The 15255-nt window shown below is 36.9% G+C and overlaps 13 non-coding genes across 13 annotated transcripts; all 13 read left to right on the top strand.

Moving 5' to 3' along the window:
* Positions 1–1810: 1810 nt before the first annotated feature.
* Positions 1811–1883, top strand: Trnag-ucc (transfer RNA glycine (anticodon UCC)). The gene has a single exon. It is a non-coding gene; the product is annotated as a tRNA-Gly (tRNA).
* Positions 1884–2098: 215 nt separating this feature from the next.
* Positions 2099–2169, top strand: Trnag-gcc (transfer RNA glycine (anticodon GCC)). Its single transcript has one exon. It is a non-coding gene; the product is annotated as a tRNA-Gly (tRNA).
* A 729-nt stretch (positions 2170–2898) lies between these two features.
* On the top strand, positions 2899–2969 carry Trnag-gcc (transfer RNA glycine (anticodon GCC)). Its single transcript has one exon. It is a non-coding gene; the product is annotated as a tRNA-Gly (tRNA).
* A 398-nt stretch (positions 2970–3367) lies between these two features.
* On the top strand, positions 3368–3439 carry Trnag-ucc (transfer RNA glycine (anticodon UCC)). Its single transcript has one exon. It is a non-coding gene; the product is annotated as a tRNA-Gly (tRNA).
* A 218-nt stretch (positions 3440–3657) lies between these two features.
* On the top strand, positions 3658–3728 carry Trnag-gcc (transfer RNA glycine (anticodon GCC)). The gene has a single exon. It is a non-coding gene; the product is annotated as a tRNA-Gly (tRNA).
* Positions 3729–6639: 2911 nt separating this feature from the next.
* Trnag-gcc (transfer RNA glycine (anticodon GCC)) lies at positions 6640–6710 on the top strand. The gene has a single exon. It is a non-coding gene; the product is annotated as a tRNA-Gly (tRNA).
* Positions 6711–7116: 406 nt separating this feature from the next.
* Trnag-ucc (transfer RNA glycine (anticodon UCC)) lies at positions 7117–7188 on the top strand. Its single transcript has one exon. It is a non-coding gene; the product is annotated as a tRNA-Gly (tRNA).
* A 218-nt stretch (positions 7189–7406) lies between these two features.
* Trnag-gcc (transfer RNA glycine (anticodon GCC)) lies at positions 7407–7477 on the top strand. Its single transcript has one exon. It is a non-coding gene; the product is annotated as a tRNA-Gly (tRNA).
* A 2025-nt stretch (positions 7478–9502) lies between these two features.
* On the top strand, positions 9503–9573 carry Trnag-gcc (transfer RNA glycine (anticodon GCC)). Its single transcript has one exon. It is a non-coding gene; the product is annotated as a tRNA-Gly (tRNA).
* A 727-nt stretch (positions 9574–10300) lies between these two features.
* On the top strand, positions 10301–10371 carry Trnag-gcc (transfer RNA glycine (anticodon GCC)). The gene has a single exon. It is a non-coding gene; the product is annotated as a tRNA-Gly (tRNA).
* A 696-nt stretch (positions 10372–11067) lies between these two features.
* Positions 11068–11138, top strand: Trnag-gcc (transfer RNA glycine (anticodon GCC)). The gene has a single exon. It is a non-coding gene; the product is annotated as a tRNA-Gly (tRNA).
* Positions 11139–11865: 727 nt separating this feature from the next.
* On the top strand, positions 11866–11936 carry Trnag-gcc (transfer RNA glycine (anticodon GCC)). Its single transcript has one exon. It is a non-coding gene; the product is annotated as a tRNA-Gly (tRNA).
* Positions 11937–13881: 1945 nt separating this feature from the next.
* Trnag-gcc (transfer RNA glycine (anticodon GCC)) lies at positions 13882–13952 on the top strand. The gene has a single exon. It is a non-coding gene; the product is annotated as a tRNA-Gly (tRNA).
* Positions 13953–15255: the final 1303 nt, after the last annotated feature.

Consider the following 15255-nt stretch of genomic DNA (forward strand, 5'->3'; position numbering starts at 1 on the left):
GAAGCAAACATAAAATTCATTCTAGTGGAATTTTTAATTTTCATCTATAGTGGGGCCATGTGAAGAAACATGCGACTTTTATCACGAGTTACATGACAATAATTGCGAAACATAAATTACAATTTACAATATTACAATTCTAAAATTTACAAGTTTACAAATAAAAACTTAAAGCGATTTCGTTTTTTTTTTTTTTTTTTTTTTTTTTTTTTTTTTTTTTTGTCGGAAGTCTCCGAGACGCTCGCCGTGTTATTTACACCACTAAAAAGCAAAAAATGAATTTCTTTTAAATGAAAAAAAAAAAACCGCCTTAAAAAAATAACCAGGAACTAAAAAGCAAAAAATAACTGATTACACTTGCATTCTATATCCTACCCAATCATTGAAATGAAATTTATTTTTCAATTCCAGTACAAAAATCAACTAAACTAAGCACCGAATTTTAAAATAAACACTGATTTAAATTACTATACGATGAATTATTTTAAATACCGAACTAATTATATACGATCTCTTAATTTTTAATATCCTTTTGTCCTTTTGATGTCGGGGCCTCCTACAAACTACTACCTAACGGAACTGAGTACGTTTAGTTTTAAAGACTAATTTCGTGTATAGTTAAATTATTGTTTAATTCAGGATTTGGTGGGTTGTCAGTTACGTTATGTAGTTGTTTATGGGAGGCTCCAACTTCAAAAGGTTATTAAAAATTAAGAGATCATTTATAATTAGTTAGGTATTTAAAATAATTCATCATATAGTAATTTAAATCAGTGTTTATATTATAATTCGGTGTTTAGTTTAGTTGATTTTTGCACTGAAATTGCAAAATAAATTTCATTTCTATGTTTCGGTAGGATATAGAAAGTAAGTTTTACCCTATACAGTACAACTATTTAAAACGAGCTGATGTGTGCATCACATGACTTCCTTTTACACCAATTTAATGCTATTTCCCTATTATTGCAATTTTAATGGGATTCTCTCTCTAACTCTTTAAATATCACTAGCAATGGCCACATTGAAAGCAGATTTAAAAAAAAAAAAAAAAATCGCCAAATTTTTCGCCAAGTTGGCGACAAAACTTGGCAACCAAAAGACTGGCGATATATCGCCAAGTGACCGCCAAATTATAACACCACTTGAGTTTGCATCGAAATTAACAATGATTTCCCCCCAAAAAGGTGCAAAAGACCCCTTTAGAAACACCCGAATGCAACCAAAATAGGAGGTGCACAACTAGACCCCACTACGAGTCTATGTACCAAATTTCAACTTTCTAGGACATACCATTTTTGAGTTATGCGAGATACATACGCACATACGCACATACGCACATACACACATACGCACATACATACAGACGTCACGAGAAAAGTCGTTGTAATTACCTCGGTGATGGTCAAAATGGATATTTCGCGTGTCTATACATTCTTAGGCACTTTTCCGCATGTGGTCGAATCGAAAAAAAAACTCAACATTCATTTGGGGGTGAGCAAAATGGAAATTAAGGGCGATTTTTGAGTGAAAATTTTTTCGCGAATACAATACTTCCTTTTTTGTAAAAGGAAGTAAAAAAGGGTAGTGATATTGTTTTAATTACTAGAAGTTATGATTTCACTCTTATTTTGAGTTAATATACTTTGCAAAACTGACATAGAAAAAGTGCTAATTATATGGAAATGGCTCGTCGACCGATGAAACATTGATTTGGAGAAAAGTTTAATGTCCATTATTTTGGACTCAATATGAGCACACATTTCAATTAAAATAAAATCACGAAGCGCTTAAATTTTCGGCGTCGATTGTGGCGTCGGTGGTATAACGGTTAGCATAGCTGCCTTCCAAGCAGTTGACCCCGGGTTCGACTCCCGGCCGACGCAGCAACATTTATAATTCTAAGTTTTGACTTCGAGTGAATTTATCCAAATATATACGCAGTGAATAAAGACTAAGGTAATAGTGGAAAAGGGTCTCTAAAACTACTGGGCGGGACACATTTTTCGCTACACCCTCATTATGAAATAAAAAGGCGACGGTTAAAAACTTAGCGCTTATTAATCATCCGTGACTTTTTCAAAAATGATGGCCTCGTGTAGCATCGGTGGTTCAGTGGTAGAATGCTCGTCTGCCACGCGGGCGGCCCGGGTTCGATTCCCGGCCGATGCATGTTACGTTTTCTTACTCCGCAAGAAGCTCAATGTATACATTACAGAAAGAGTCCTAATCGGCATCACATGACATTGTATTGTTAACAATTCTACCCTTTGTCTGATTTACCTTACCAGAATGAAAATTTATTAACATGTGCATTTATATATTAATTCAAAACTCAGATTGTTAGGAAATCTAGTCCGCAGTAGCATTAGAGTAGTTTTATATTTTCAGAATACGCTGCACCGTCACTGCGGGACTACGAAAACAGGGCGAAAAGATTTTTTCCTCCCTACATAGTATTTTCTCTCTCATGCTCCAGAAAACCTTTGATCTAAACTGAAACTGAGATATTAATAATGACATGAGAAGAGCCGTCTGTTTCCGAACTCTTTCGGAAGTTACAAAAGGAGATATATTTCAATTTTACTGATATCAAAAAGTTTTTCAGTTCCCCTTCTCAGTCAAGGCGTCGGTGGGATAACGGTTAGCATAGCTGCCTTCCCAAGCAGTTGACTCGGGTTCGACTCCCGGCCGACGCAGCGGTTTTTTTGTTTTGCTGTTTAAGTTGCGAATAAATACATGCGGGAACAATGATTAACTGTAAATTAAATCAGTCTAAAAATAGTTACTGAGCCGCTTTTTGGGAGTTTTTATTTTTCTCGATATGTTTTTTGTTAAAAAGATATCGCTTAATATTAGGGTCTGTATACACGACGCTTTCGAAAATGAATGATTTCCGTAGCATCGGTAGTTCAGTGATAGAATGCTCGCCTGCCATGCGGGCGGCCCGGGGTCGATTCCCGGCCGATGCACGCCTCTTTTTTTGACGCCGGAATGAACAGTTCGAATACAATCTTGCGTCTCTTATCGCTATGTATTGCAAGTTTTTCTGATGTATCATTCTTGTGACGAAAGGATTCGTTTGTTCACTGAATTATAGTCTGAAACTTTTTTACGCTATACAACTATTTAAAAAAAAAGGGAAAGATATATTGTTTTAATGCCTAGAAGTTATGATTTCATTCTTATTTTGCGGTTATACTTTGCAAAACTGATAAAGAAAAAGTACTAATTATACTGAAATGGCTCGTCGACTGATGAAATTTTGATTTGGAGGAAAGTTTAATATCCATAATTTTGGATTGAATATAAGCACACATTTTGATTAAAATAAAATCATGAAGCGCTTAAATTGTCGATGTCGGGTGTGGCGTCGGTGGTGTAACGGTTAGCATAGCTGCCTTCCAAGCAGTTGACCCGGGATCGACTCCCGGCCGGCGCAGTAACTTTTATGATTCTAAGTTTTGACTTCGAGTGAATTCATTCGAATTCAGTATACGCAGTGAATAAAAACTAAGGTAAGAGTGGAAAAGGGTCTCTAAAACTACTGGACGGAACACATTTTTCGATACAATCTCATTATGAAATATAAAGGCGTTGGTTAGAAACTTAGCGCTTATAAATCATAGGTGGCTTTTTTAAAAATGATGCCCTCTTGTGGCATCGGTGGTTCAGTGGTAGAATGCTCGCCTGCCACGCGGGCGGCCCGGGCTCGATTCCCGGCCGATGCATGTTACGTTTTCTTACTCCGCAAGAAGCTCAATGTATACATTACAGGAAGAGTAGCCAACGGCGGTACATATGCTGTACCGACAAAAAGTGCTCTCTTCCTACGGCTGTGGTACAACGTCTGTACCAGTCCTTCCCTTCCCCCTCCAGTTACTTCCCGCAGTTGATAATCCTTTCACACACGCCTACGCAGGGAGAAAATGAATGAAACGCACTACACCCCTTTTGGGGGTCTGTCAATCAGAGGCGTTTGGCATAGTTTTGTTCCCAGTGAAGGAATGTGTGGCGAAGTTTCGAAAAAGAGGGGAGAAAGTTAAGCAGAAGTAAAATACTTGAAGGAAAGAAAAATTTTTGATAGCCTTTTTCTGTTTAATAACCCAATAGTAAGGCTTCCTATAAATATTAACAGCATATTTTACTGAGTACAAAACACCTATTTAGTTTAAGCAGTGTAGATATTTAAGGAGCAGAGCGCAAGAAACATCATTCTCCAAAATATTTCTTTTGTTATGGTTTTATAAAAATAATTAAACACTTGAAAAGCATATCTTATTTTGCTAACTTTTCGAAAATGAATATCATGCTGAATAAGAAACAACTTATCAATTTGCGATTTGCCACGTTTCATTTATTTCTTTATTTACATTTTAACTGAAAATTATTTGTAATACCGTTTCAACAAAACATGGAAAACATTCTAAAATCAATAAATTTGAAAGAGAGGTCCAATTAAGAATTTTTGTCGTGAATCTTTTGGTTTGAAAATTGAAAGTTAGACTAAATGCTCATTTTTTTTTTTTTATATATAAAAACAGTCACTAGCACAGCCAGAATTATCTTCTGGAGGGGGTTTTCTGTTCAAAACGAGCCTTTTCATATGTAAAAGTTATTGCACTAGGGATGGCAAGAATGTTAAAATCAAGGGCTCTGAGGGGTGTTTTTATCCCCCCCCCCCCCCCTTCGCTACGCCTCAAAATCTATCTAATTGTTCACTTATTGAGTGAAAAGCATAAAAACTTAATTTTGATGTTTTAGAAAATATAAATGTATTTCCTTGATATTTTGTCTATAGCAAATATTATTTCAGTAGAAAGTCAAAAGGACTAAGGATATGCTGAATGAAACAAAATAAGTATGGTACACCGGGGCACGTTTACGAGGATTTTTTTTTTTCGCTGAATTTTTTAATTTTATGTTCAACTTAGGAATTCTTAAACGTTATGACCTTATAAAGCAGTTAATAAAGTATAAATTTGTGCATTCAGTTTTCCCCCTGTTTGTATTTAAGGGGCTTAAAATGTTAGTTTTTAAGTCAAAGTCGGTTGCTCCTCTTTCTTCCTTGCGCAAAAAAAAAAAAAAAAAAAAAAGAGGTTAAGTGAAAAGATTTATAAGAGCACCTGATATATCTTACTCAGTTTTCAATGAGAGTCTAATGTCTGTTTATTTTTTTTTCTGTTAATTAATTCTTACATTTGGAACTGTTTATGCCAGTAAAAAATGGAAGAAAGAGGTTGGTTTTCTGTTTACTCATGCGTATTTTTTTTTTACTTATCTTCTCTTACTCACAAATAACAACGTACTGGGTAGTGAAAATGTATTATAAAGATAGTACATAAATAGGAAATGTTGAAAAGAGGAAAGACTTGGAATCTAAAACAAATTTGCCCAGATATTTTTCTTGTGCATTGTGAAGGGAGCGGAACTTAATCCTTCAACAATTACTAGAGTTATTTCAACCACAATTAGAAGAAAGAGTGAATGGGGATATCAGGGGATTTGTAGGCTGTCTCTCCATATTATCTCACTCGACAGTGATTGACTTTGAAACGCCAGCTTCATATACAAAAAAGGGTGCCTTGCATGCTCTAAAACATAGATAAGCGCTAACGTTCTTTATGTAAATGAATACGGTGTTCAGGCATATTCCGCTTGCACCTGCTCAGAAAAGCAGAGCAAGGAATTGTTCGCTATTATTGTGGATTCTTTCTTGGACACACGTATTAGTGTCATCATTTTTCTGAATAGCCAAGCTGAAAAGCAAAGTTGCCTCCCTTGAATCTAAGGTATTCTACATTGTATTTACAATGGCTTTGGTCTCAGTTGAACGCTATTTACCTCCGCATTTTAGCGCATAGATAAGGACATCTGGCATTTATTGAATCCAGTGGTCTACCTCACAAATAGAGTTTGATATTTATTATTTTGTTGTCGTTAGCCTTAGGTTAGATGAGAAGCGTTATTTCAGTGATTTCAATTTTAAAACTGAACCAAATATACTTACAGAAAATCTAAACCTAGAGAACCCCATAAGGAACAAGGAGGGAAAAAAATTATTTTCAAACCATTGAATAAGTGATGACTAGTCAAGTATAGTGTCCCACTATAGTAACCCTGTATTGCGGAGAGCTCAACGGTCGAAGTGGACATCGCCCCCTTTATGCTGTCCTATTCGGGGGGGAAGGAACTAAGAAAGCTTTGAGCCGTAGGGAGAGGGAAAAGATAATTGTATAGTTGCCGTAGCCTAAAGGTAATGACATGAGACGAGCCGTCTGTTTCCGAACTCTTTCGGAAGTTACGAAAGGAGATATATTTCAATTTTACTGATATCAAAAAGTTTTTCAGTTCCTATTCTCAATCAAGGCGTTGGTGGTATAACGGTTAGCATAGCTGCCTCCAAGCAGTTGACCCGGGTTCGACTCCCGGCCGACGCAGCGGTTTTTGTGTTTTGCTGTTTAAGCTGCGAATAAATACATGCGGGAACAATGATTAACTGTAAATTTAATGAATCTAAAAATAGTTACTGAGCCGCTTTTTCGCAGTTTTTATTTTTCTCGATATGTTTCTTGCTAAAAAGATATCGCTTAATATTAGGGTCTGTATACACGACGCTTTCGAAAATGAATGATTTCCGTAGCATCGGTGGTTCAGTGGTAGAATGCTCGCCAGCCACGCGGGCTTCCCGGGTTCGATTCCCGGCCGATGCACTCCTCTTTTCGGACGCCGGAATGAACAGCTCAAATACAATCTTGCGCCTCTTATCGCTATGTATTACAAGTTTTTCTGATATAACATTCTTGTGACGAAAGGATTTGTTTGTTCACTGAATTATAGTCTGAAACTTTTTATAGGTTTTTTAACCTATATAACTATTTAAAAAAAGGGGGAAGATATATTGTTTTAATGCCTAGAAGTTATGATTTCATTCTTATTTTGCGGTTATACTTTGCAAAACTGACAAAGAAAAAGTACTAATTATACTGAAATGGCTCGTCGACTGATGAAATTTTGATTTGGAGGAAAGTTTAATATCCATTATTTTGGATTGAATATAAGCACACATTTTGATTAAAATAGAATCATGAAGCGCTTAAATTTTCGACGTCAGGTGTAGCGTCGGTGGTATAACGGTTAGCATAGCTGCCTTCCATGCAGTTGACCCGGGTTCGACTCCCGGCCGACGCAAAAACTTTTATGATTCTAAGTTTTGACTTCGAGTGAATTCATTCGAATTCAGTATACGCAGTGAATAAAAACTAAGGTAAGAGTGGAAAAGGGTCTCTAAAACTACTGGACGGAACACATTTTTTGATACCCCCTCATTATGAAACATAAAGGCGTTGGTTAGAAATTTAGCGCTTATAAATCATCCGTGACTTTTTCAAAAATGATGGCCTCTTGTAGAATCGGTGGTTCAGTGGTAGAATGCTCGCCTGCCACGAGGGCGGCCCGGGTTCGATTCCCGGCCGATGCACTTCTCTTTTTCTGACGCCGGAATGAACAGCTCAAATATAATCTTGCGCCTCTTATCGCTATGTTCTGCAAGTTTTTCTGATACAACATTCTTGTGACGAAAGGATTCGTTTGTTCACCGAATTATAGTCTGAAACTTTTTTACCCTATAAAACTATTTTAAAAAAAAGGGGAAGATATATTGTTTTAATGCCTAGAAAGTATGATTTCATTCTTATTTTGCGGTTATACTTTGTAAAACTGACAAAGAGAAAGTACGGTACAGATGTGATATACCCCCCCATTTGGCGACATTCGATTTTTTTGCACAAAATCAAAATATTTTTCTCGCAAATGAGGCGATAATTTTTTATGCATGGCATCCCTGGCCAAACTAACCTGTGTTTAGCAACCCGAAGGCAATCTTACAGATCTGTTCAAACTTGTTTACTTGGGTTGTTTGGGTTTCACGCAGGAGAGATACGTGGTGTTGTTTCGTGCAATATACCTTACAGGAATGCTAATTTTGTGTTAGTTTAAATTCAGTAGTTGTGTTTTGAAGTAAAAACATTAGAAAATGCCAGTTTCTTCAAACTTGAAGGTTAATTAAAAGTTAACTCCAACGTGGTGTGTATCTGTAACGTGCCATTGTCATATGATGTATTGTCTTAGACTGAGTGTGAATATTTATAACATATAAAAAGGTAAGTTCTTTATTTTAGAATTCAAAAAAAAACCTCTCACTTCCAAAATTCTTCGTTTTTACAAATCCTTGAGGGGTTCTTGTAGTTTTTAACTTTATTTTTACTGTATGTAAATCAATTTTACAGAAATAGTACGGTTATTTTGTTCTAAAAGTTAATTCTTATCGATGCCACGAATTATTTAGACATTCTATTAACGTGCCTCCTTTAGGTACTGAATTTTATGTTAACAATTGAAAGTTCTTTCGGTTGTACTCTTAAAAATGCTGAATTTTATTAATAAATCTGCACAATAATGGTGCATATTTCACACTTAAAACTGTGTCATTATTGTACACTGAACGGAAGGAGCCACCCTTGGGTGTCTCCATGAAAATATACATAACTGTGACCATACTCCGACTGTAATGTATATTAACAGTCGGAGGGATAACGGACCGAGTGGAGTGAGGTCCTGGCGAGACAGAGGTCTCATAGTACTTTCGTAATGAGACCGAGGCAGGGCCGGCGAGCCGAGGTCTCATTACGAAAGTACTATGAGACCGAGGGCCCGTATCCCGGAGAAATGATGAAAAAAAAATTAATGCATTAATTTCGACTTGTAATTAATACAATAATTTATTTCAATGTATTTTAATATGTTTACAAAAAACCCCGGCCCTGTACATTTTTGAAGCATATATTCGTGATGTTTTTTGTTGTGCTTTTATGTTGTTTTTAAACATATTGTGTTCTGAAGTGCTTTGATCATGTTTTTTTATCTGATTTTTTCCTGTTGGCGCTAAAAAAAAGCATCGCTCAGAACGATGTAAGACATATGTCGTCATACATCGTTTTTTTGGCGACGCTTTCTTGGCGCCGACAGGAAAAAGTCGCCAAGGGTGGGGTATATCACATCAGTTCCGAAAGTACTATTTATACTGAAATGGCTCGTCGACTGATGAAATTTTGATTTGGAGGAAAGTTGAATATCCATTACTTTGGATTGAATATAAGCACACACTTTGATTTAAAAAAATTCATGAAGCGCTTAAATTTTCGACGTCGGGTGTGGCGTCAGTGGGATAACGGTTAGCATAGCTGACTTCCAAGCATTTGACCCGGGTTCGACTCCCGGCCGACGCAAAAACTTTTATGATTCTAAGGTTTGACTTCGAGTGAATTCATTCGAATTCAGTATACGCAGTGAATAAAAACGAGGGAAAGAGTGGAAAAGGGTCTCTAAAACTACTGAACGGAACACGTTTTTCGATACACCCTCATTATGAAATATAAAGGCGTTGGTTAGAAACTTCGCGCTTATAAACCATCCGTGACTTTTTCAAAAATGATGGCCTCTTGTAGCATCGGTGGTTCAGAGGTAGAATGCTCACCTGCCACGCGGGCGGTCCGGGTTCGATTCCCGGTCGATGCATGTTACATTTTCTTACTCCGCAAGAAGCTCAATGTATACATTACAGGAAGAGTCCTAATCGGCATCCCATGACATCGTTTTGTTAACAATTCTACCCTTTGTCTCATTTACTTTACCAGAATGAAAATTTATTAACATGTGCGTTTATATATTAATTCAAAACTCAGATTGTTAGGAAATCTAGTCCACAGTAGCATTAGAGTAGTTTTATATTTTCAGAATACTCTGCACCGTCACTGCGGGACTACGAAAACAGGGCGAAAAGATTTTTTCTTCCCTACATAGTGTTTTCTCTCTCATGCTCCGGAAAACCTTTGAACTAAACTGAAACAGAGATATTAATAATGACATGAGACGAGCCGTCTGTTTCCGAACTCTTTCGGAAGTTACAAAAGGAGATATATTTCAGTTTTACTGATATCAAAAAGTTTTTCAGTTCCTCTTCTCAATCAAGCCGTTGGTGGTATAACGGTTAGCATAGCTGCCTCCAAGCAGTTGTCCCGGGTTCGACTCCCGGCCGACGCAGCGGTTTTTGTGTTTTGCTGTTTAAGCTGCGAATAAATACATGCGGGAACAATGATTAACTGTAAATTTAATCAATCTAAAAATAGTTACTGAGCCACTTTCTCGGACTTTTTATTTTTCTCGATATGTTTCTTGCTAAAAAGATATCGCTTAATATTAGGGTCTGTATACACCACGCTTTCGAAAATGAGTGATTTCCGTAGCATTGGTGGTTCAGTGGTAGAATGCTCGCCTGCCACGCGGGCGGGCCGGGTTCGATTCCCGGCCGATGCACTCCTCTTTTTCTGACGCCGGAATGAACAGCTCAAATACAATCTTGCGCCTCTTATCGCTATGTATTACAAGTTTTTCTGATATAACATTCTTGTGACGAAGGGATTCGTTTGTTCACTGAATTATAGTCTGAAATTTTTATAGGTTTTTTACCCTATATAACTATTTAAAAAAAAGGGGAAGATATATTGTTTTAATGCCTAGAAGTTATGATTTCATTCTTATTTTGCGGTTATACTTTGCAAAACTGACAAAGAAAAAGTACTAATTATACTGAAATGGCTCGTCGACTGTTGAAATTTTGATTTGGAGGAAAGTTTAATATCCATTATTTTGGATTGAATATAAGCACACATTTTGATTAAAATAGAATCATGAAGCGCTTAAATTTTCGACGTCAGGTGTAGCGTCGGTGGTATAACGGTTAGCATAGCTGCCTTCCATGCAGTTGACCCGGGTACGACTCCCGGCCGACGCAAAAACTTTTATGATTCTAAGTTTTGACTTCGAGTGAATTCATTCGAATTCAGTATACGCAATGAATAAAAACTAAGGTAAGAGTGGAAAAGGGTCTCTAAAACTACTGCACGGAACACATTTTTTAATACCCCCTCATTATGAAACATAAAGGCGTTGGTTAGAAATTTAGCGCTTATAAATCATCCGTGACTTTTTCAAAAATGATGGCCTCCTGTAGCATCGGTGGTTCAGTAGTAGAATGCTCGCCTGCCACGCGGGCGGTCCGGGTTCGATTCCCGGCCGAAGCATGTTACGCTTTCTTACTCCGCAAGAACCTCAATGTATACATTACAGGAAGAGTTCTGATCGGCATCACATGACATCGTTTTGTTAACAATTCTACCCTTTGTCTGATTTCTCTTACCAGAATGAAAATTTATTAACATGTGCGTTTATATATTAATTCAAAACTCAGATTGTTAGGAAATCTAGTCCACAGTAGCATTAGAGTAGTTTTATATTTTCAGGATACTCTGCACCGTCACTGCGGTACTACGAAAACAGGGCGAAAAGATTTTTTCCTCCCTACATTGTGTTTTCTCTCTCGTGCTCCGGAAAACTTTGAACTAAACTGAAACTGAGATATTAATAATGACATGAGACGAGCCGTCTGTTTCCGAACTCTTTCGGAAGTTACAAAAGGAGATATATTTCAATTTTACTGATATCAAAAAGTTTTTCAGTTCCCCTTCTCAGCTAAGGCGTCGGTGGTATAACGGTTAGCATAGCTGCTATCCAAGCAGTTGACCCGGGTTCGACTCCCGCCCGACGCAGCGGTTTTTGTGTTTTGCTGTTTAAGCTGCGAATAAATACATGCGGGAACAATGATTAACTGTAAATTTAATCAATCTAAAAATAGTTACTGAGCCGCTTTCTGGGAATTTTTATTTTTCTCGACATGTTTCTTGCTAAAAAGATATCGCTTAATATTAGGGTCTGTATACACGACGCTTTCGAAAATGAATGATTTCCGTAGCATCGGTGGTTCAGTGGTAGAATGCTCGCCTGCCACGCGGGCGGCCCGGGTTCGATTCCCGGCCGATGCACTTCTCTTTTTCTGACGCCGGAATGAACAGCTCAAATAATCTTGCGCCTCTTATCGCTATGTATTACAAGTTTTTCTGATACAACATTCTTGTGACGAAAGGATTCGTTTGTTCACCGAATTATAGTCTGAAACTTTTTTACCCTATAAAACTATTTAAAAAAAAAGATGAAGATATATTGTTTTAATGCCTAGAAAGTATGATTTCATTCTTATTTTGCGGTTATACTTTGTAAAACTGACAAAGAGAAAGTACGGTACAGATGTGATATACCCCCCCATTTGGCGACATTCGATTTTTTTTGCACAAAATTAAAATATTTTTCTCGCAAATGAGGCGATAATTTTTTATGCATGGCATCCCTGGCCAAACTAACCTGTGTTTAGCAACCCGAAGGCAATCTTACAGATCTGTTCAAACTTGTTTACTTGGGTTGTTTGGGTTTCCCGCAGGAGAGATACGTGGTGTTGTTTCGTGCAATATACCTTACAGGAATGCTTATTTTGTGTTAGTTTAAATTCAGTAGTTGTGTTTTGAAGTAAAAACATTAGAAAATGCCAGTTTCTTCAAACTTGAAGGTTAATTAAAAGTTAACTCCAACGTGGTGTGTATCTGTAACGTGCCATTGTCATATGATGTATTGTCTTAGACTGAGTGTGAATATTTATAACATATAAAAAGGTAAGTTCTTTATTTTAGAATTCAAAAAAAAACCTCTCACTTCCAAAATTCTTCGTTTTTACAAATCCTTGAGGGGTTCTTGTAGTTTTTAACTTTATTTTTACTGTATGTAAATCAATTTTACAGAAATAGTACGGTTATTTTGTTCTAAAAGTTAATTCTTATCGATGCCACGAATTATTTAGACATTCTATTAACGTGCCTCCTTTAGGTACTGAATTTTATGTTAACAATTGAAAGTTCTTTCGGTTGTACTCTTAAAAATGCTGAATTTTATTAATAAATCTGCACAATAATGGTGCATATTTCACACTTAAAACTGTGTCATTATTGTACACTGAACGGAAGGAGCCACCCTTGGGTGTCTCCATGAAAATATACATAACTGTGACCATACTCCGACTGTAATGTATATTAACAGTCGGAGGGATAACGGACCGAGTGGAGTGAGGTCCTGGCGAGACCGAGGGCCCGTATCCCGGAGAAATGATGAAAAAAAAAATTAATGCATTAATTTCGACTTGTAATTAATACAACAATTTATTTCATTGTATTTTAATATGTTTAAAAAAACCCCGGCCCTGTACATTTTTGAAACATATATTCGTGATGTTTTTTGTTGTGCTTTTATGTTGTTTTTATACATATTGTGTTCTGAAGTGCTTTGATCATGTTTTTTTATCTGATTTTTTCCTGTTGGCGCTAAAAAAAAGCATCGCTCAGAACGATGTAAGACATATGTCGTCATACATCGTTTTTTTGGCGACGCTTTTTTGGCGCCAACAGGAAAAAGTCGCCAAGGGTGGGGTATATCACATCAGTTCCGAAAGTACTATTTATACTGAAATGGCTCGTCGACTGATGAAATTTTGATTTGGAGGAAAGTTTAATATCCATTACTTTGGATTGAATATAAGCACACATTTTGATTTAAAAAAATTCATGAAGCGCTTAAATTTTCGACGTCGGGTGTGGCGTCAGTGGTATAACGGTTAGCATAGCTGCCTTCCAAGCAGTTGACCCGGGTTCGACTCCCGGCCGACGCAGTAACTTTTATGATTCTAAGTTTTGACTTCGAGCGAATTCATTCGAATTCAGTATACGTAGTGAATAAAAACTAAGGTAAGAGTGGAAAAGGGTCTCTAAAACTACTGTACGGAACACATTTTTCGATACACCCTCATTATGAAATATAAAGGCGTTGGTTAGAAACTTAGCGCTTATAAATCATCCGTGACTTTTTCAAAAATGATGGCCTCTTGTAGCATCGGTGGTTCAGAGGTAGAATGCTCACCTGCCACGCGGGCGGACCGGGTTCGATTCCCGGTCGATGCATGTTACGTTTTCTTACTCCGCAAGAAGCTCAATGTATACATTACAGGAAGAGTCCTAATCGGCATCACATGACATCGTTTTGTTAACAATTCTACCCTTTGTCTGATTTACATTACCAGAATGAAAATTTATTAACATGTGCGTTTATATATTAATTCAAAACTCAGATTGTTAGGAAATCTAGTCCACAGTAGCATTAAAGTAGTTTTATATTTTCAGAATACTCTGCACCGTCACTGCGGGACTACGAAAACAGGGCGAAAAGATTTTTTCCTCCCTACATAGTATTTTTAACCGACTTCAAAAAGGAGGCGGTTATCAATTCATACCGTATGTATGTTTTTTTTTTTTGTTTGTCCACTCATAGCGTCTCACCTAGTGAACCGATTTTGATGATTCTTTTTTTAATGGATAGGGGATGGCTCAACTTAGGTCCCATTACTTTGTTTGACCATATTTGTTCTTTAGAAAAAAAGTTATGGGCAAAAAACAGTAAATTTTATGCAATTTCCCTATTAAATGATTTTGTAGCGAAGTTCGCACTTTTCATCCGCGGATAACGGTGGCTCAGTGGTAGAATTCTCGCCTCCCACACGAGCGACCCGAGTTCAAATCCCGACTAGGAAAAAGTGAATTTTACTAAAATTTCGTTTCTACTGTTTCCCGTATTTTCTCGAATCTTCTATTAATTTCTGTATTTTTCCAAGTCTGGAAAGTTCCAGCACTTTCTCAAGTTGTATATAAGGAGATGTAATGTTCATTCGTGGTTCTGAATAAAGATCTCGAGTTGAGACAAACGAGTATTCGCTTCATTTGGCTTTCACATTGTCTTCGCTATCTTCATCTACGCGACAATAGGAAACTCATTGTTATAAAAGTTTGGTGCCATATAACAGTAACTTTAATAGTAATTGTAATGATAATTTTGAATGAAGGCTTCTCTGAAGCAAGCATCAAATTTCTTCAAGGGATAGTTCGATAATGGGGAATCTGGCGCTGTCGTCTCATTTTTGGCGTAAATAATTTTATTTTAGTAACCCTGCTGATTTATAGTAACCCTATGTGAATTATCAAAATCTTCCTTTCTTCAGTGCTCTTGCTCCATAGTAGGGGTAAACCTAAGCTGGAAGCGAGGTGATGCAGTGATTAGGATCTGCTTACCCTTCACAATGTAAATTAGTTAGGAAAAACGTAATACTTAAATGGTTATAATTAAATTAACTACGCATGATTTCCAGAGAGGAACAAAGATAAGTTTTTAGTGCCAATCGCTTAAAGTTTAACGCGTGTCAATAGTTTTTTT

Source organism: Uloborus diversus, chromosome 7 (assembly GCF_026930045.1).
Source record: "Uloborus diversus isolate 005 chromosome 7, Udiv.v.3.1, whole genome shotgun sequence".
Lineage (NCBI taxonomy): Eukaryota > Metazoa > Arthropoda > Arachnida > Araneae > Uloboridae > Uloborus > Uloborus diversus.